Source organism: Lithobates pipiens, unplaced genomic scaffold (genome assembly GCF_037356315.1).
Source record: "Lithobates pipiens isolate NorthernLeopardFrog02 unplaced genomic scaffold, aLitPip1_a1.2 Scaffold_3, whole genome shotgun sequence".
Taxonomy (NCBI): domain Eukaryota; kingdom Metazoa; phylum Chordata; class Amphibia; order Anura; family Ranidae; genus Lithobates; species Lithobates pipiens.
Genome location: NW_027507790.1, coordinates 127,082,450 through 127,102,984, shown reverse-complemented (window position 1 = coordinate 127,102,984; position 20,535 = coordinate 127,082,450). Strand labels below are relative to the sequence as shown.

At 44.6% G+C, this 20,535-nt stretch overlaps 1 protein-coding gene across 3 annotated transcripts in view; it reads left to right on the top strand.

The window, feature by feature from the left end:
- The first annotated feature begins 2,170 nt into the window (after positions 1–2,170).
- YTHDC2 (YTH N6-methyladenosine RNA binding protein C2) overlaps positions 2,171–20,535 on the top strand; it is a 274,280-nt gene continuing 255,915 nt past the window's right edge. For 2 of the 3 annotated variants that reach the window (XM_077462267.1, XM_077462265.1), the window contains exons 1-2: positions 2,171–2,289; positions 12,426–12,471. The gene's annotated coding sequence lies outside the window, so the exon portion shown is untranslated. The remainder of the gene's footprint in view (positions 2,290–12,425; positions 12,472–20,535) is intronic. The other variant, XM_077462266.1, reaches the window with a different exon arrangement.

Sequence of the window (20,535 nt, the reverse complement as noted above, 5' to 3'; positions counted from 1 at the left end):
CGTCCCTGTTCCCCTTTCCAGGGACGAATCAGAGCCGAATCTATGCCTGAATTCGACCCTGAAACAGAGCCAAAGACGCACAGGGTTTCTGTGCAGTGAGCTCCACAGCCGCAACGGAGATATGTGAACCGGCTCCATAGGGAGCCAATCACATTCTTCTGCTATGCGAATTGGATGCGGAGAAACCCTCATCTAATTCGCATAGGTGTGATTCTGGCCTTAAATTGATTGTAAAGTCTTGTTTTTTTTTCCTATAAAAAAATTACAAACATGTTATACTTACCTACTCTGTGAAAAGGTTTTGCTTCTCCTTCTCTTCTCGGGTCCTTCCTCTGTGATCCTGGCCCCTCACTCCTGTTCAGTGGCCCCATAGCAAGCAGCTTGCTATGGGGGCACTCGAGCCGAGTCACAGCTCCCAGTGTCCATTCAGACACAGAGCTGTGACCTGGCCCCACCCTCTCTCTCCTAATTGGCAAGCTAACTTTGACTGACAGCAGCAGGAGCCAATGGCTCTAAAGGTGCACCTTACCTGCATAGGCAGTTTTTGGTAAAGGTGAACTAACCCCCTAGAAGTTGTGAGGTATGCAGACCAGCTTGACAGATGTGCACACACACATTTTATATATATATATATATATATATATATATATATATATATATATATATATATATATATATATATATATATATATACACAAAAACACACAGAGAGGCGAGGAGAGAGGGCTTGATCTGCACCTCTCTCCCGCCCCTACCCCTCTGTGTCAATCCCCAGGGCTGTGCCTCAGAAAAGGGTAGTGGGGGCTAGAAATTGGAAGTCTAGCAGCCTCAGATACATCTAGATGAGAAGTGCTGACTGCCAAGGGGTGAGGGAGCTCACCATCCATCCCTGTCAGTGACTGAAGTTTCCCCCTTCTCTCTCCAGCCCGAGTGAGAACACTAAGGTAAATCAGGGTCCTTCACACCAGAGGCCACAGTGTTCCCGCTTACAGCAGAGTCCTCTCCGTACATCAGGGGAACTCTATGGACTCTGATGTAAAGGGGGACTCTAGTTATTAATGTCATATGATTAGAAATGTTATTTAATAGCAAAATATATGTATAGTTTATACTATAAAAAAAATTGCTGTGTTCTGCTAAGGTGTTCGGGTTTGATTTGAAGAAAAGGTGGCAACCCTGGGTGCTGTGCTTGGCCGGAGCCGTAATGACGGCATGCACACGGGAGCCGCTGGTAATGGCACAGCAGCTGAAGAAATGGCATGAGCTAGCTGTTTCCGCACACGCGGATACAGTGAATATCTCCTACACTGTGCAAGTTTAGGAGAAATTCATGGTACCTACAGGTAAGTCTTATTATAGGCTTACCTGTAGGTAAGGGGTCTAAAACTGGTGGCACTCCAGATGCAAAACGACAAGTTCCATGAGGCATTGCAAGGCTGACAGTTACAAGCATGACTCCCACAGGCAGAGGCATGATGGGACTTGTCGTTTTGCAACAGCTGGGGGGCCACCAGTTTGCGAGCCCTGCTGTAGGTAAAAGTGGAGTAAGAGGGTATACAACCACTTTAATCACAGCTACCAACTGTCCCTGATTTTGAGGGACTGTCCCTGATTTGGAGTAATGTCCCTTTGTCTCTCATTCCTCCTCATTCGTCCCTCACTTTGGTCTGATCTATATAGATTATAAAAAAATGCACATTTTATCTATGAAAAAGTGTTTTTCAGTGCTAAATCTTTCATCTGATTTCTAAATTGCTGCATTTGCAAATTCCAAAAGCCAATATAAAGGCATAGTAGTGGTAAAAAAAAAGCACTTGGGGATTCAAGCAAGCTTGTTTTTTTTTTAACAATTCTCCTTTAAAGGGGCGTGTCAACTGCCTGCATACTTTTGCTGATAGGTGTCCCCCATTCCCATCTCAAAAAGTTGGGAGGTATGGTTTACACTATACAGAAGAAATAGAGTGAATATCCACAACTGGGAACAGACAGCAATAAAAAAACGGGCATACATTCTAATTCCTCTTCACTCGATCTCAAACGGTGTTTAGTTACACGTTATTTCAGAATATTTAGCATGCCTGGAGAAATCAGACAATATGGCATCTCACTGAGTCTTGCCCAACTCAATCATGGCCGCAATAACTCCGACATCACCGTGTAATGAGAGCGGGATATGCAGTCACATGACCAGGCTTGTCCCCTCCCTCTGGAATCACCGGGGGGTTAGTCCCGGCTGTGGGGCCTGTGTACGGAGTGCGGCTGGAGACAGAAGGTGGCGATAAGTGAGCGGTGAGAAGGAGTTGGTGTGATTATATTGAGAGGAGCGAGTCTCCATAGACGTGTATGGGCAGTACTGACCCTGACTGGGCGCTTTGTATCTCCATTGTCACACAGATAGTCCGTTCTGTCATAGAGCGGCTACGCAGTAGACTTGTGGAGGATAGTAAGTGTGTGCGCGCCTCCTCAGGAGGGACAAGGTGTATGGAGTGCGGGGTAATACAGGGGTAGGTAGGTGAGAGCCCCCCTCTTCTGTACAGTGTGTACACCAGTCACACACAGGTACACACCTCTCTTGTAGTTTCGTTTGTGTGGAAATGAAAGCACCGGAACTTGTGTGTCCATAGAGAGCACCCCCTGTGTATTACCCCCCTCACTCTTCCATACACCTATACAGAGACCCATGTGTACTAGCCATCACTCTACTATACCCCTATGCAGAGACCCCTGTGTATTACCCCTCACTCTTCCATACACCTATGCAGAGACCCCTGTGTATTACCCCTCACTCTTCCATACACCTATACAGAGACCCCTGTGTACTAGCCATCACTCTACTATACCCCTATACAGAGACCCCTGTGTATTACCCCTCACTCTTCCATACACCTATACAGAGACCCCTGTGTATTACCCCTCACTCTTCCATACACCTATACAGAGACCCCTGTGTATTACCCCTCACTCTTCCATACACCTATACAGAGACCCCTGTGTGTTACCCCTATACAGAGACCCCTGTGTATTACCCCTCACTCTTCCATACCCCTATACAGAGACCCCTGTGTATTACCCCTCACTCTTCCATACCCCTATACAGAGACCCCTGTGTATTACCCCTCACTCTTCCATACACCTATACAGAGACCCCTGTGTATTACCCCTCACTCTTCCATACACCTATACAGAGACCCCTGTGTATTACCCCTCACTCTTCCATACCCCTATACAGAGACCCCTGTGTATTACCCCTCACTCTTCCATACCCCTATACAGAGACCCCTGTGTATTACCCCTCACTCTTCCATACCCCTATACAGAGACCCCTGTGTATTACCCCTATACAGAGACCCCTGTGTATTACCCCTCACTCTTCCATACCCCTATACAGAGACCCATTTGTACTACCCCCTCACTCATCCATACCCCTATACAGAGACCCCCTGTGTATTACCCCCCTCACTCCTCCGTACCCCTATTCAGAGACCCCTGTGTATTACCCCCTCACTCCTCTGTACCCCTATACAGAGACCCCTGTGTATTACCCCCTCACTCCTCTGTACCCCTATACAGAGACCCCTGTGTATTACCCCCTCACTCCTCCGTACCCCTATACAGAGACCCCTGTGTATTACCCCCTTACTCCTCCGTACCCCTATACAGAGACCCCTGTGTATTAGAGCTGCCACGACACGTCATCGACCCCTGTGTATTACCCCCTCACTCCTCTGTACCCCTATACAGAGACCCCTGTGTATTACCCCCTCACTCCTCTGTACCCCTATAGAGAGACATACAATGGAAGCATCATCAAAGCCATTAGGGATGAGCTCCGGCATGTTCGCATACTCCATGTGCAGAGCCCGCCAAGAAGTCTGCGCTACCCCATTACCCCTATGCGCGGCTGCAGAGATCAGGCAATGTCTCACTGCCTGTGATTAGCGCAGTGTCGACTTCCTGGCGGGCTCTGCTCGTGGGCTGTGCAAACACTCCGGAGCTCATCCTTAGTGAACATTGTTAGTCTGCTCACTAGTAATCAACAACATGGCTTTGACAACTTTTTCACTTCTTCTGTCAAAACAGCCAAGTCGTCATGTACTGTAGTATATTCCCTGCCGGTGTTCTGTGAAAAACGTCGAAATCAGCAAATACTGCTGCTGGAGAGTCACCGGAAGTGATGTACTTGGAGATTTTGACGAGTTGGCTCTTTTGACAGAACACCGGTGCCTGGACACAAAGCCAATTGAAGAATCGGCTTGGTGTGCCGACATATCTGGATTCCTGGACAGGTAAGTGTCCTTATGTTAAAAGTCAGCAGCTACAGTATTTGTAGCTGATAATATTAAAGTCCTTGTTATTGTTAACAAAACGAAAACAAAAAAGACATAGTCAAGTTGATAAAAGACACAAGTCCATCTAGTTCAAGATAGAAAAATACAATCTCATATACACAATCCTTCACCCACAGTTCATCCAGAGGAAGGCGAAAAAACCCCAGCAAAGCATGATCCACTTTGCTACAACAGGGGAAAAAATTCCTTCCTGATACCCCAAGAGACAATTGGATTTTCCCTGGATCAGCTTACCTGCTTTGTTGCAGTTGGTTTTGCATGGAACAGCCCAGATCCCCCCCCCCCTTCTCAGGTCCATCTTTGCCTCTCCTGGCCCCTCCCTCCTGTTGATTGCCCCGATAGTAAGAAGCTTGTTATGGGGGCACCCAAACCGCAGCTCCATGTGTCCATTCAGACGCTGAGCCCCACTCACTGACTTTGATAGCAGCAGGAGCCAATGGCACTTTGCTGCTGTCTCAGCTAATAAGGCAGTCTCTCTCGCAACATCACTGGATCGAGATGGGGCTCGCTAAGTATTAGGGGGGGGGGGGGGTCTCTGCACACAGAAGGTTTTTTATCCTAATGCATTAAAATAAAATAAAAAAACCTTCTGCCTTTACAATCACTTTAACCACTTGCCGACCGCCGCACGACGATGTACGTCCTATTTTTGAAGAGGGATATCTCGGTAACGGCAGCAGCTGCTGCCACAACCGAGATATCCATCTCTTCAGGCGGCGGTTGGCTGTACGATAACGGTGGTCTCCGCGGCGGATTCGCCGCGAGATCACCGCTATCGGCGGCGGGAGAGGTGCCACCCCCCCCTCCCGCACCTTCCTCCGCTTACCGGAGCCGTCGGTAGCGGCGGAGGCGATCGGGTCCTTTCGTTAGCTGGCCATAGAGACAAGTGAGGCTAAGATGGCCCCCACTCGTCTCTATACCATAGGAGGGCAGAAGTGACGTCAAAACGTCACTTCCACCCATACCTTCTTAACCACTTTCAGACCGGACCATTTTGCTGGTAAATGACCAGAGGTCTTTTTACACTTTGGCACTGCGCTGCTTTAACTGGTAATTGCGCGGTCATGCAATGTTGTACCCAAACAAAATTTGCGTCCTTTTCTTCCCACAAATAGAGCTTTCTTTTGATGGTATTTGATTGCCTCTGCGATTTTTATTTTTTGCGATATAAACGTAAAAAGACCGCAAATTTTGAAAAAAAATGATATTTTCTACTTTTTGTTATTAGAAAAATCCAATAAACTCAATTTTAGTCATACATTTAGGCCAAAATGTATTCAGCCACATGTCTTTGGTAAAAAAAAAGTCAATAATTGTATATTTATTGGTTTGCGCAAAAGTTGTCACATCTACAAACTAAGGTACGTTTTCTGGAATTTACGCAGCTTTTAGTTTACGACTGCCTATCTCATTTCTTGAGGTGCTAAAATGGCAGGGCAGTACAAAACCCCCCCAAATGACCCCATTTTGGAAAGTAGACACCCTAAGGAAATTGATAAGAGGCATGTTGAGCCCATTGAATATTTTATTTTTTTGCCTCAAGCGATTGAATAATGACAAAAAAAATTTTTTTTTTTTTTTTTTTACACAAAGTTGTCACTAAATGATATATTGCTCACACATGCTATGGGCGTATGTGAAATGACACCCCAAAATAAATTCTGCTGCTTCTCCTGAGTACGGGGATACCACATATGTGGGACTTTTTGGGAGCCTAGCCGCGTACGGGGCCCCGAAAACCAAGCACCGCCTTCAGGCTTTCTAAGGGCGTAAATTTTTGAGTTCACTTCTCACTACCTATTACAGTTTTGAAGGCCATAAAATGCCAAGATGGCACAAAACCCCCACAAATGACCCCATTTTAGAAAGTAGACACCCCAAGCTATTTGCTGAGAGGCATGTTGAGTCCATGGAATATTTTATATTTTGCCACAAGTTGCGGGAAAATTACAAACTTTTTTTTTTTTTTTTTTTTTTCACAAAGTTGTCACTAAATGATATATTGCTCACGCATGCCATGGGCATATGTGAAATGACACCCCAAAATAAATTCTGCTGCTTCTCCTGAGTACGGGGATACCACATATGTGGGACTTTTTGGGAGCCTAGCTGCGTACGGGGCCCCGAAAACCAAGCACCGCCTTCAGGCTTTCTAAGGGCGTTACAGTTTTGAAGGCCATAAAATGCCAAGATGGCACAAACCCCCCCCCCCCCCCAAATGACCCCATTTTAGAAAGTAGACACCCCTAAATTTAGGGGTACACTAGTGAGACTAGGTAATAAATGGCGGGTGCCCTGAAACTATAAAAAAAATAACTAACCAACCAGCGTCACCTGTAACAGTTATATGGTGATCACTGGTGAAAGGGTTAACTAGGGGGCAATCAGGGGGCTTTATGCGGTAGTATATGGGGGTCCCTGGCGCTATAAAAAGCTGCGGCGAACCTAAATACCTACCTGCCTAACTAGCGTCACCTGTGACACTAATACAGCGATCAGAAAAACGATCGCTTATTAGGCTGGGTTCACACTGGAGCGATGCGGGAACGCCACGAATGCGCGGCGGGTTCCCGCATCGCATGCCTCCCGGCGGCAGTTCACACTGCCCTATGCGAACTGCTGGGAGTGTCAGTGAAATGTTAATGACACCCCCAGATCAGTTCGCATATCGCAGTGCGATCTGCAAACTTGGATCGCATGGTGTGAACACCCATGCGATCCGATTCTGCTGCGGACCAAAAAAAGGGTCCCGTGCGAGTTTGCGGCGGGTGCGGCGGGTGCGACACGAATTCAGCCATACTATCTGTATAGCTGAACTCGAATCGCACAGAGATCGGATGTGATTTGCACTGCAGTGCGGTGCGAATCACATCCGTTCTCATAAACCGCTGCAATGTGAACCCAGCCTTAGTGACACTGGCGACGGGGGGTGATCACGGGGTTAAACCTTTATTGGGGGGGTTAGGGGGGTACCTTAGAACTAAAGGGGGCTAACCCTAACTGCCCTAACAGTTATTAGTCACAAATGACACCCGCCGGGTGATCAGGGGGTTAAACCTTTATTAGGTAATAAATGGCGGGTGCCCTGAAACTATAAAAAAATAGCTAACCAACCAGCGTCACCTGTAACAGTTATATGGTGATCACTGGTGAAAGGGTTAACTAGGGGGCAATCAGGGGGCTTTATGCGGTAGTATATGGGGGTCCCTGGCGCTATAAAAAGCTGCGGCGAACCTAAATACCTACCTACCTGCCTAACTAGCGTCACCTGTGACACTAATACGGCGATCAGAAAAATGATCGCTTATTAGGCTGGGTTCACACTGGAGCGATGCGGAAACGCCGCGAATCCGCGGCGGGTTCCCGCATCGCATGCCTCCCGGCGGCAGTTCACACTGCCCTATGCGAACTGCTGGGAGTGTCAGTGAAATGTTACTGACACCCCCAGATCAGTTCGCATATCGCAGTGCGATCTGCAAACTCGGATCGCATGGTGTGAACACCCATGCGATCCGATTCTGCTGCGGGCCAAAAAAAGGGTCCCGTGCGAATTTGCGGCGGGTGCGGCGGGTGCGGCGAATGGCTGAACTCGAATCGCACAGAGATCGGATGTGATTTGCACTGCAGTGCGGTGCGAATCACATTCGTTCTCATAAACCGCTGCAATGTGAACCCAGCCTTAGTGACACTGGCGACGGGGGGTGATCACGGGGTTAAACCTTTATTGGGGGGGTTAGGGGGGTACATTAGAACTAAAGGGGGCTAACCCTAACTGCCCTAACAGTTATTACAGTCACAAATGACACCAATGCAAAAAAAAAAAAAAAAAAAAATGACATTGGTGTCACTGTGACTGGGGGGCAGGGGTAATTGGGGGGGTGATCGGGGGGTAAAGGGGGGGTGTGAGTGTGCCTGGCATGTTCTACTGTATGTGGGGTGTGTTGGTGCAACTCACCGATCCGCTCTCCTCCGTGTCGGAATGAAAAATACCGACACGGAGGAGAGAATACATCACTTCCTCTCCTGTGTTTACATTACAGGAGAGGAAGTGATGTCACCGGGGATTTCCATTCGTCGGGAGCGATCGCGAGGGGGTGGCCATGAATGAATGGCCGTCCCCTCGTCCGGGATCGCTCCCGAACGAAAACCGACCGCCGCAGGCACCGGGCGGGGGCCCGATCGGGCCCCCGACCCGCGGGAGGCAAGGGACGTACATGTAAGCCCTTATGCCTGCCCGTGCCATTCTGCCGACGTACATCGGCGTGCGGCGGTCGGCAAGTGGTTAAAGGTATATTTTTTTTTTAAATGTCAGGTTTTCTTTTTTTTTTATTTTCTTTTTTTTTTTTTTTTTTTTGCATTTTAGCCCAAATATGAGATCTGAGGACTTTTTGACCCCAGATCTCATATTTAAGAGGATCTGTCATGCTTTTTTCTATTACAAGGGATGTTTACATTCCTTGTAATAGGAATAAAAGTGATCCATTTTTTTTTTTTTTTTAAACGGTGTAAAAATAAATAAAATCAATTAAAATAAATAAGAAAAAAAATTTTTTTTTTTTAAAAACACCCCGTCACGACGAGCTTGCGCACAGAAGCGAGCGCATACGTGAGTAGCGCCCGCATATGAAAACGGTGGTCAAACCACACATGTGAGGTTCGCCGCGATCGGTAGAGCGAGAGCAATAATTCTAGCCCTAGACCTCCTCTGTAACGCAAAAAAAATGCAACCTGTAGAATTTTTTAAATGTCGTTTATGGAGATTTTTGAGGCTAAAAGTTTGACGCCATTCCACGAGCGGGCGCAATTTTGAAGCGTGACATGTTGGTTATCAATTTACTCGGCGTATCATTATTATTATTCTCTAGGGTGTTAGAAAAAAAACAATATAAAATGTTTGGGGGTTCTAAGTAATTTTCTAGCAAAAAAAAATGTTTTAAACATGTAAACACCAAGTCTGAAAAAGAGGCCTGGTCCTTAAGTGGTTAAAGAGGTGCTCCAGCCTCTCGCCCAAAAAATTTAAAGTGTTACTAAACCCACAAAAGTAACATCAGTCTGTATATGCAGTAAAGCATGCTTGTTATACTCACTGTGGAACCTAAGGGGGCAGTCAGCATTGTGTAAAAAGGCTGTTAGATCCTATCTCCTCTAATCCTCCCCTTCTTCCACAGTCCCCAATCCATCTTCTGATAAAACAGAGCCTTGGGGGCACTCTGTACATGCTCAGTTTGGTGTGTATTGCTAGAGAGGTTTTTTTCTTGGGAGAGTGCATGTGATCAGCTCAGGACCAATCGGCACTGTCCAGGCAGGGGGTCCTGCATACTCATAGGACAGTCAGAATAGAATGAAAGCTCCTCCTACAAGCTTTAACCAGACACTGATAGAAGTCTTAGCACTGCTATATACTGATGATGAGAAACCATATTTAGCAGTTTATATTTACTAAAATGGTTGCATTTCCATGTTCTGTGTACCGTGACAGACCAGATATAGTGAATGCAAGGTCCTGGGTTTGGTAACATTTTAAACATGTACAAATTTGAGCCAAACTCCAGCTAATACTTCATAATCGGTTACAGCAAACCTTTTTTTTTACTTTTGGGTTAAGGATTTTACATAAAAGCTGATCATTGTAAGCACCCCTGTCGGTGTTATACGGTTTGTCTCATCCATGTAACTACATCTGCAGGAGAGCTTGTTCTTTATAAAAAAACAAAAACAAAACAGACTTACTGGCTGAATCGCTAGATGAAACTAAAAAAAAGCAGCCACCACATCTAAGAATTGGTAAGCTGCAATTTAATGTCTGCTTTTGGGTTTAATAGAGCTTTAAGCGTATGGGTTCCTTTGTACTAGGTTTGCCCCCTAGGCTCGTGTCAACTTTGTGTGCACACGTTGTGGGCACTGCCACTTGTTGCTGCTGTACTCGCTAGGAACTGAAAGAATTGACCCAACTAACTTTTTAAGTCAGGCCACACTCAGATGCATAGTGCCACAGCACCATGCGTTTTGGCATATGTGAAAATGCACCACATTTGTGGATTGGGGGGGGGGGGGGTGCTATTAAGAACTTAGAGCGGGGTTCCACCCTAAAGTGGAACTTGCGCTGATCGGAACCCTCCCCCCCCCCTCCGGTGTCACAATTGGCACCTTACAGGGGGGAGGGGGGTGGAGATACCTGTCAAAGACAGGTATTTACACCCACTTCTGGGCATAGACTCCTGTGGGAGTCTATGTCATTTCCTTCCCTGCCGCGCTGTCTGCTGGGACACACACGGGTCCCAGTGACAGCGCAGAGAATTCCTATTGCGCTGCGCGACTCGCGCATGCGCAGTAGGGAACCGGGATGTGAAGCCGATTCGCTTCAATTCCTGATTCCCTCACCTAGAATGGTGACGGCAGCAGCCGAGAGTCGAGCAATCGATCGGCCTCGGCTGCCGGCATCACTGGAACCCGGGACAGGTAAGTGTCCATTTAATAAAAGTCAGCAGCTGTAGTATTTATAGCTGCTGGCTTTTAATATTTTTTTTTTTTTTAGGTGTGAAGTAACTGATCAATTCAATCTAGTACTACTATTATCAGTTATGTATTCCTTTGCTAGTCCCTATAGTTTAGCTAATCTATCAATCTATTACGCCAAGCACATGTTATTGTTAATACCACAATGCTACCACCCTTGGCTATGAAATCAATACACGGTCTAAGGTCAATTAAATCTCATTTATTTCCCAAGGAAATAATACAGCGTGCATAAGGTATCAATAGAAGTTACAATAATACATAGCATACAATCACAGTGCAATATAAGCCTTATACTTATCGATCCTCATGACTGGGTCTCCTGATGGAATAAAGAGGGACAGAGAGAGACCTCATGGTTGCAAACCTTTTTGTTAAACATACCTCAGCCATACCACACCCCATAGCCCATCCTACTCTCTCCCGTAGACCAATCAGCGTCTCTGGGGCGTCTCCTCCCCCAGGCTAACAGTCCTGCCATACTTGGCCTCTGGGGGGCAGTGTTTGCCCATGAATTGCAACTGCTCCGACTGGATTGCAAATCTTGTGGCTTGATCTCGGACGCCCCACCAGCTGTCCTTTGTTCTTGCAGACAAGCCAGCGCCATATTATCTTTGAAGTCAGTACATTCCAGGTGGGCTGAATAGAACTCATTCTGCTATTCAAATTGTGTCACATTCCTTGCTTTTAAACATGTGAAACTGCCTGGCATCAGTATGGCTGAGTTCGGCTGTACAAACAGCTGTGTAGATGTATAATAATAATTCCTGTCTGATTCCAACAAGGTGGAATCCCTCTTTAATAGAACTAATTAGTTATATTAAGAACTAATATCGACAGTCAGTGAGGAGGTGTTATATCACCTTCTGAACACCAGCTTTATGCCTCGTATACAGGTGTATGAAAACAAGCAGCATTTTTTTAGTCAGTTTTTGACACAAGAAAACATGCCTAATGTTTGTATGTGCGTTAATTAATGCCTGTATAATGCGTCAGCATAAATGCTTACTACTGGCCAGAATATTAATGTTTTTTTTTTTTGTTCTGTCTGTTTTATGATCCTATTCAAATACACTTGTAAACGCTTATGTGTGCATGGCTACATAAAATAACATACAGGCATAAAGAATTAACTGTGCTATAATACACCTCTAATTGCTGCAACTCAAAGTGATATACAACACCAATAAGCAATTTACAAAAGATGGAGCTGTGCTAAGAACTAATATATAACCTTGTGTGTATAGTGAAACCACGTGTGTATATATAAAGGGAATATGGACACTATACCCCCCAAATCCCCGTGACAGAATAATTAATGCAAATTAAGTGTAAAAATGAAAATGTGCATATCACATGACAAATGCAGAAAGAATAATGAAAAAATTTTATAAGTCCATTCCGTGAAGAAAAAAATATGTGAATGAAAAAACACCCAGGTTTCAAATCTTCATATAGTTTGGTGTATTGTGCATCCACCATGCCGCGTAAACCTAGTTGATGGGTGCAGGTCGTGTGTGCTAATGAGGTCCGCTGGTAAACTGCTGTCTCTGTCTTTAGGATTTTCACATGCCAAAGCTTCTTATAGAACACAACAAGGGCTAAGGTAAGGACTTGTTCTGAAAATCGAAGAAAGCTTGTATTTTTTTTGCAACTGAGGTACATAATTTGGTATATTGGTACATAGGGGAGCTGTGTTTTAGGAAAAAAAAGGATCTTAACCACTTAAGCCCTGGACCATTTGGCTGGCCAAAGACCAGACCACTTTTTGTGATTCGGCACTGCATCACTTTAACTGACAATTGCACGGTCGTGCAACGTAGTTTCCAAACAAAATTGACGCCCTTTTTTTTCCCCACAAATAGTGCTTTTTTTGGTGGTATTTTATCACCCCTGCGGTTTTTATTTTTTGCACTATGAACCAAAATCGAGGGACAATTTTGAAAAAAACACATTATTTTTAACTTTTTGCTATAATATCCCCCAAAAATATATAAAACAAACATTTTTTTCCCTCAGTTTAGGCCAATACGTATTCTACTTATTTTTGGTAAAAAATAATGCACTAAGCGATTGATTGGTTTGCGCAAAATTTATCGCGTTTACAAAATAGGGGATAGTTTTATGTCATTTTTATTAATAATTTTTTTTTTTACTAGTAATGGCGGCGATCAGCAATTTCTTTTTTTTTTAATACAAACTTTTATTGAGACTTATAAAGAAAAAATAGGCACATACATAGAGCGACTGAGTGCTCCAGAATACAAACATCAAAGTACAGTACATCGAGTTAACAATAATACATTGCTTGCAGTAAAGGAGTATCAGGCATACAAGTATAAAACAGAGTAATGGATGGTAAGTAGCTGCCATCCAACGCAGTAGTCATTGCTCATGGGGGTATAAAGAGCAAGGCATCCGACAGAGATAAAGTATCCCCCACTATACCAAGCACTGGGGTAGTGACTGTAACATCGATAAACAACAAACATAGAAATGCCAATGAAAACCAAAGAAAAACAAAAATCATAACGTAAGACAATAACTAAAACTGAATTAATGAAATAAATGCTCCCAAAGGGTACGGGACTGCAAGATCCTCCACCTAGGTCTGAACCCCGTTCGGGGGCGAGCAAACTCCCATGAAGCCCCAGCCCAAAGGCTAAGGGTATCAGGGGGACCAAGTCTTCCATTTAAGCTCGTATACCGGCATGGTGTCCAAAATTGTATGGGAAATCCTCTCCATTAACTGTATTGCAGCCATCCTCTTGAGCACCTGCTCCCATGCTACCGTGGGCGAACGCCAGAATAAGGCGATCGACCAGTGTACTGCACTAAAAAGAGTATGGGAGAGCTTTTGCTCTGGGGGGGTAGAGCCTGGGATATCAGCAAAAAAGAGGCACATTTGGAAGGAAAGTGTGACCGGGGTGCCAATGATACCCGACACTCTGTCCTGCACTTTCTGCCAGAGGGATCTGAGAGCTGGGCAGCTCCAAAATATATGGAGATGAGTGCCCGCATCAGGGCAACCCCGAAAACAAGATCCAGAAACGGTGGGGAAAAAGGTATGCAGCTTCGCAGGGGTGTAATACCACCTGGTATGGAGCTTCAGCACCGTTTCCTTAACCGCCTCGGACCTGGTACACTTATGCATGTTAGAAATTCTGCAAGACCACTCCTCTGAGGAGACTTCCTCTCCTGTCTCCAGTTCCCATTTAATTATGGCCGCAGATTTCTCAGAGAGGCCCACATCTGTAAGGGATGAGTATAAGATGGAAATACCGCCCCTATCTCTAGATCCCGGGCCACATAGTCTCTCAAATAAGGTGTCCACCCCCCAGGTGGCCCTCGGGAAATAAGTGTTATAAAAATGTCTAATTTGCAAGTAGCGAAAAAATTCAGAATTAGGTAGGGCATGAGAGGACCGGAGGGATCCGAAAGACCGAAAGGCCCCCCTGACATGTAGGGTACCGTAGGTGATCAGATCCCCCCTAGTCCATAATGCAAAACCAGCATAATCCTGGAGGGCCGCAGGGAACTCAGGGTTCCCGATAAATGAGGCCAGTTTAGGGTTAGGGGAACGAAGTGAGAATTTCCCACTGTACAGGGACCATAGGCGAAGTGACTGACTCACCACTGTATTCAGGGCTGAGAGCTCTTTAATGTGTAAGGACTTATTCCAGAGAAGACCGGGGAGGTAATATGGGAGCACCGAGGCCCGTTCAAAGCGCAACCAGGGCACTGATCTCGGGGGATAGTGCCATTGGGCAAGCTGGAGAAATCTGGCTGAGAGGTAGTACAACCAGATATTCGGTAAACCCAGACCTCCCCTGTCTCTACTCCTGTACAACATATGTTTGCCCAAACGAGGTTTTTTGTTGTGCCAGACAAACTTATTAATATCGCTTTGTAGAGATTCCAGGGTGAGACGGGAAATATAGTTGGGCAGGGATCTGAATAAAAATAATAGTTTAGGGAGGATCGACATCTTAACCGCCTGAACCCTGCCTAAGAATGAAATATGGTAAGAGTCCCAGGTGTGTAACAGCTGTCTAACTCGGGAAAACATAGCCGGATAATTAGCAAGGTATATTTTATGGCTAGAAGCCGCTAGCTTAATCCCCAGATAAGAGAAGGTCTGGCAATCCATAGGGAAACCAAAGTTCGCTTGAATCTGAGCTGCTATTTGTTGGGGAAAATTAATTGGCAGAGCTGAACATTTCGTGAGGTTAACTCCCAGACCAGACAGACCTCGGAAATCATGCAGGATTGAAACCAAGTTGGGTATGGAGACCATAGGGTCCGTCAAAAACAGGAGTACGTCATCCGCATACATACTCAGCTTAAATTCCTGATCGCCCTTAACATAGCCCCTAATATCGGGGTTGAGGTTGATCGCCCGATCAGCAATTTCTATTGTGACTGCAACATTATGGCGGACACATCGGACGTTTTTGACATATTTTTGGGACCATTGTCATTTATACAGCAATCTGTGCTATATAAATGCACTGTTTCTTGTGTAAATGACACTGGCAGTGAAGGTGTTAACCAGGGGGTGGCAGTGTAGGGGTTAAGTGTGTCCTAGGGGCGTTCTATTAACTGTGGGGGGCTGGGCTGTGTGTTAGTGAACACTGATCTCTGCTCCAGTCAGAGGGAGCAGAGATCCGTGTCGCTTGTTTCTAGGCAGAAAGGGGAGATGCTGTTTACTTCTGCATCTCCCCGTGAGACGATTGCGGGCATCCCCGCAGCGATCGAGTCAGCGGGACCTGCGACCCGACTCACGGGGGTCCCGACCGGCACGCGCACGCAATGGCAGGGCAGCAATTTCAAATGGATGTACCTGTACGCCAATTTGCCTGCCCGTACCATTCTGCTGATGTACATCTCCTTCCCCCCCCCCCCCCCCCACTAACCTATGTTTGGACTGACCAATGCATGTTATTGGTGGTCAAATTTCATAGCTCACAGTCTATCTTGGCAGCAAGTAAGAGTGGCTGCCAGGATGAGCTCAGATGCATGAGTTGTCCTGCTAGGAAGCTGTCAGTACAGACAGCCAATCGTAAGCAGCAGAGACAAGCCCCACAGCCACACATTTACGCGCCCCTTGTATGGAGGTGGGGAATGCCTTAGCTGCTTATGATTGGCTGTCTGCAGTGACAGTTTCTTGATGGGATAGCTCATATGGATTCAAACTGGTGTGTAAATACTTTGAGCTTATTCCTAATGAGAAAAATACATTTGGAGGAGGCTAATAAAATGTACTTTTTTTGAAGTAATAATATATACTTGAAAGTTAATTTTTTTAAAACCGTTATTTAGTGTCAATTATAAATGATTTGTAGATTTTTACATGGGTGCTCTGAAGTAATGCTGGCCATATGTTGATTAAACTTCAGGCAGTTCAGCAGGGAGCAGCTGAATTTTAATAAGGGTGTGACCATCTCCGTTCAACAGAAAATTTTCTCTTATCAGATGCAGCCACTGATCAGTGTATTCCAACTGCAGCGGGTGCTTCCTCCATCCATCTTGTTCAACCAAAAAGAAAGCAAAACCAAAAACTGACCATGTATGGCCAGTTTAAAGCTGATCTCCATGTTTTAGTGACATTTAAATAGTTTATTTCACTAAAAGATGCAGTGGCTGTGAGCGCTGTGTGAACTGTATGTAGTCTCAGCTACATACAGTAAACAGCACTGTGTCCTGTCAGTGGAACAGGATCTTCGAATCATATAGGGCTGAGTGCTCAGCCATTTACAGGGAGCTTTGTATTTTTTGAATGTTTCTCTTGATTGGCAGAGAGGTGGGCAGAAAATGTCATGATCTTTTCCACCCAGCCAATCAGAGGAAGCACTGTATTCACAGCATACAAATCTCCCTGTGAATGGCCGAGAAGTGCTCTGCCTGACTTAATTTTGTTCTGAGAGAAGGATAGCAAGTCTCTGTCCTGCCTCCGGTGCACAGTGCTCTGTATTGTACATAGCTGAGACTATCAGTACCCATCAGTACATTCCCATCAGTGCCCATCAATACAGCCTATCGAACAGAATAAAAAGTGCCCAAGAGGTAAAGGAATTAGGGATGCACCAAATGGGTTTTTTTGGTGCCGAAACCGATACCAAAAATGAAAAATACACTAGGCGGAAACCGATATCGATACAGCACCGAAACCGAAAATGGCTTTTTTTTATATATTCAAAAAAAAAATTATTTATATGAAATTGCCTTTTATAGTATTATTCATTTATAGTATTCATATTCAACTGAATCATTCATTTTATGAATAAAAGAATAGTCCAGTAATGTAAAATAACAGTACTTTAATAAAGCAACCCAAATAAATTGGACAGTGGACACAGAAGATAAAATCAAATAAAATACAAAATTAAATTATAAGTTACTACAGCATATCCTGCAGTCTAGACTGCAGTCAGTGCACATTACATAGTTACATAGTTAGTCAGGTTGAAAAAAGACACAAGTCCATCCAGTTCAACCTTAAAAACAAATAAATAAAATAAAAAATAATCGTACAATCCAGATACCCAATTTTATGCCCACAATTGATCCAGAGGAAGGCGAAAAAAAAAAACCCAGCAGAGCATACTCCAATTTGCTACAGCAGGGGAAAAAAATTCCTTCCTGATCCCCCAAGAGGCGATCGGATTTTCCCTGGATCAACTTTACCTATGTTAGTACCTAGTTATATTATGTACCATCAGGAAAGTATCCAGGCCTTTCTTAAAGCAATCTACTGAACTGGCCAGAACCACCTCTGGCGGGAGTCTATTCCACATTTTCACAGCTCTAACTGTGAAGAAACCTTTCCGTACTTGAAGATGAAATCTCTTTTCCTCTAGACCTAAAGAGTGCCCCCGTGTCCTCTGGGTTGACCGTACAGAGAACAACTCAACACCAAGTTCACTATATGGACCCCTAATGTATTTGAACATGTTGATCATATCCCCCCTTAATCTCCTCTTCTCAAGAGTGAATAAATTTAGTTCCTCTAATCTCTCCTCATATCTGAGTTCCTCCATGCCTCTTATCAGTTTGGTTGCCCTTCTCTGCACTTGCTCCAGTTCCCCAATATCCTTTTTGAGAACTGGTGCCCAAAACTTAACGGCATATTCCAGGTGAGGTCTTACTAATGATTTGAACAGGGGCAAAATTATATCTCTCTCTGGAGTACATACCTCTCTTAATACAAGAAAGGACATTGCTCGCTTTGGAAACAGCAGCTTGGCATTGCATGTTATTATCGAGCTTTTGGTCTACCAAAACCCCCAGATCCTTCTCCACTATGGATTCCCCCAGTTGTACTCCCCCCTAGCATGTATGATGCATGCATATTCTTAGCCCCCAAGTGCATAACTTTACATTTATCAACATTAAACCTCATCTGCCACATAGTCGCCCAATTAGACAGTGTATTGAGGTCGGCTTGTAAATTGGAGACATCCTGTAAGGACGTTATTCCACTGCATATCTTGGTGTCATCTGCAAAGACAGAAATATTACTTTTGATCCCAGACCCAATATTATTTATAAAGATGTTAAAAAGTAAGGGTCCCCGCACTGAACCTTGGGGTACACCACTGATAACCTTAGACCATTCAGAGTAAGAGTCATTAACCACTACTCTCTGAATTCTGTCTTTTAGCCAATTTTCTATCCATTTACAAACTGATATTTCCAAACCTGTAGACTTTACCTTACACATGAGCCGTGTGTGGGGAACTGTATCGAATGCTTTTGCAAAATCCAAGTATACCACGTCCACTTTCACCCCTCTGTCCAAAGTTTTACTTACCTCCTCATAAAAAGAAATCAGATTTGTCTGACAACTTCTGTCTTTCATGAATCCATGTTGTCTGTTGCTTAAAGTGTTTTTGTTCAGCAAGAACTCGTCGATGTGGTCTTTTATTAAACGCTCCAGTATCTTCCCAGCTATAGAAGTTAAGCTAACAGGTCTATAGTTACTTGGTAAAGACTTTGATCCCTTTTTAAATATAGGCACCACGTTCGCCCTGCGCCAATCCAGTGGGACTATTCCCGTCATTAATGAGTCCCTAAAAATTAGATACAATGGCTCTGAAATTACAGAGCTCAATTCTCTTAGGATCTGTGGGTGGATGCCATCAGGGCCAGGTGCTTTATCCACCTTTATTCTGTCTAAGTATTTCTGGACCATATCACTTTTGAGCCATTGTGGATCATTTGGGGCTGTGTCACTATCAACCCCATTATGGACATGCGCTCCCCCATGCTCTTTTGTGTACACAGAGCTGAAGAAAGTGTTTAATAAATTAGCCTTCTCTTTGTCCCCAGTCACCAACTCTAGATTGTTTTGTAAAGGGCCTACATGCTCAGACTTGACCTTTTTACTTTTAATATATTTGAAGAATTTTTTGGGGTTTATCCTACTATCTTTTGCAATCTGTCGTTCGTTTTGAATTTTTGCATCCTTGATTTCTTTTTTACATATTCTGTTAATTTCTTTGTAACATTTAAATGACACTAGTAATCCTTCATTTTTATATTTTTTAAAAGCTCTTCTCTTACAGTTTATAGCTTTTTTAACTTTGGCCGTGAGCCACATAGGTTTTGTTTTTAGCCTTTTAAACTTATTGCCCATGGGAATATACTTTGCAGTGAGGTCCCAAACAGTCTTTTTGAAGAATTCCCATTTCTGTTCTGTGCCCATTGAAGCGAATATTCTCTCCCAGTCTAAGTCCTGGAGAGTAGCCCTTATCCTTGGAAAATTTGCTCTCTTGAAGTTAAAGTGGAGGGCCACCCTGAAAACAAAAAAAATATTAAAAATTAAAAAAAAAATATAAAAAAAAAAATGAAAAATATTTTTTTTACTTACCAGAAATGCCTGTTGCTAGGCACTTTCTCCTAATCTTCCTCCTCCGCGGAGATCTTCTGTCTTCGTCGCGGCGTCTTCTGGGTAATGAGTCGCGCTGTGTTCTGGGAACTGTGTGTTCCAGAACACAGCGCGTCCCATTCAGAAAGCGCTGCGGGACTCGCGCATTCGCAGTAGCTGCAGGACTCGCGCATGCGCAGTAGGAAACGGGCAGTGAAGCCGTAAGACTCCACTGCCTGTTTCCCTTACAAGGAATGGCAGCACTGGGACCCGAGAGCCGAGTGTGTTGATTAAGTCAGCAGCTGCAGTGTTTGCAGCTGCCGACTTTTTTTTTTTTTTTTTTATAACCGGCCCTCCTCAAGTGTTTTTATCTTACCCGTATGTATTTCTTGTTTAGCTCTAACATCCAAGGAAATCATGTTATGATCACTGCTACCCAGGTGTTCCTTTATCTGGACATTAGTAATAAGCTCTGCATGGTTTGAGATTACCAGGTCCAACAGAGCTTCATTCCTAGTTGGGGCCTCAATAAACTGGACCATAAAATTGTCCTGTAATAGGTTTATCATTTTTTGCCCTTTAACTGTCCCAGCAGTGCCATTACTCCAGTCAATTTCTGGGTAGTTAAAATCCCCCATTATTATCACTGTCCCAGCCCTTGCAGCCCTTTCCATCTGTGCAAGGAGCTGAGTCTCCACCTCCTCATTCACATTGGGTGGTCTATAACAAACTCCAACGATTAACTTTGAACTACACCCATCTAAATGCAGTTCCACCCATAATGCTTCGGACTCATCACAC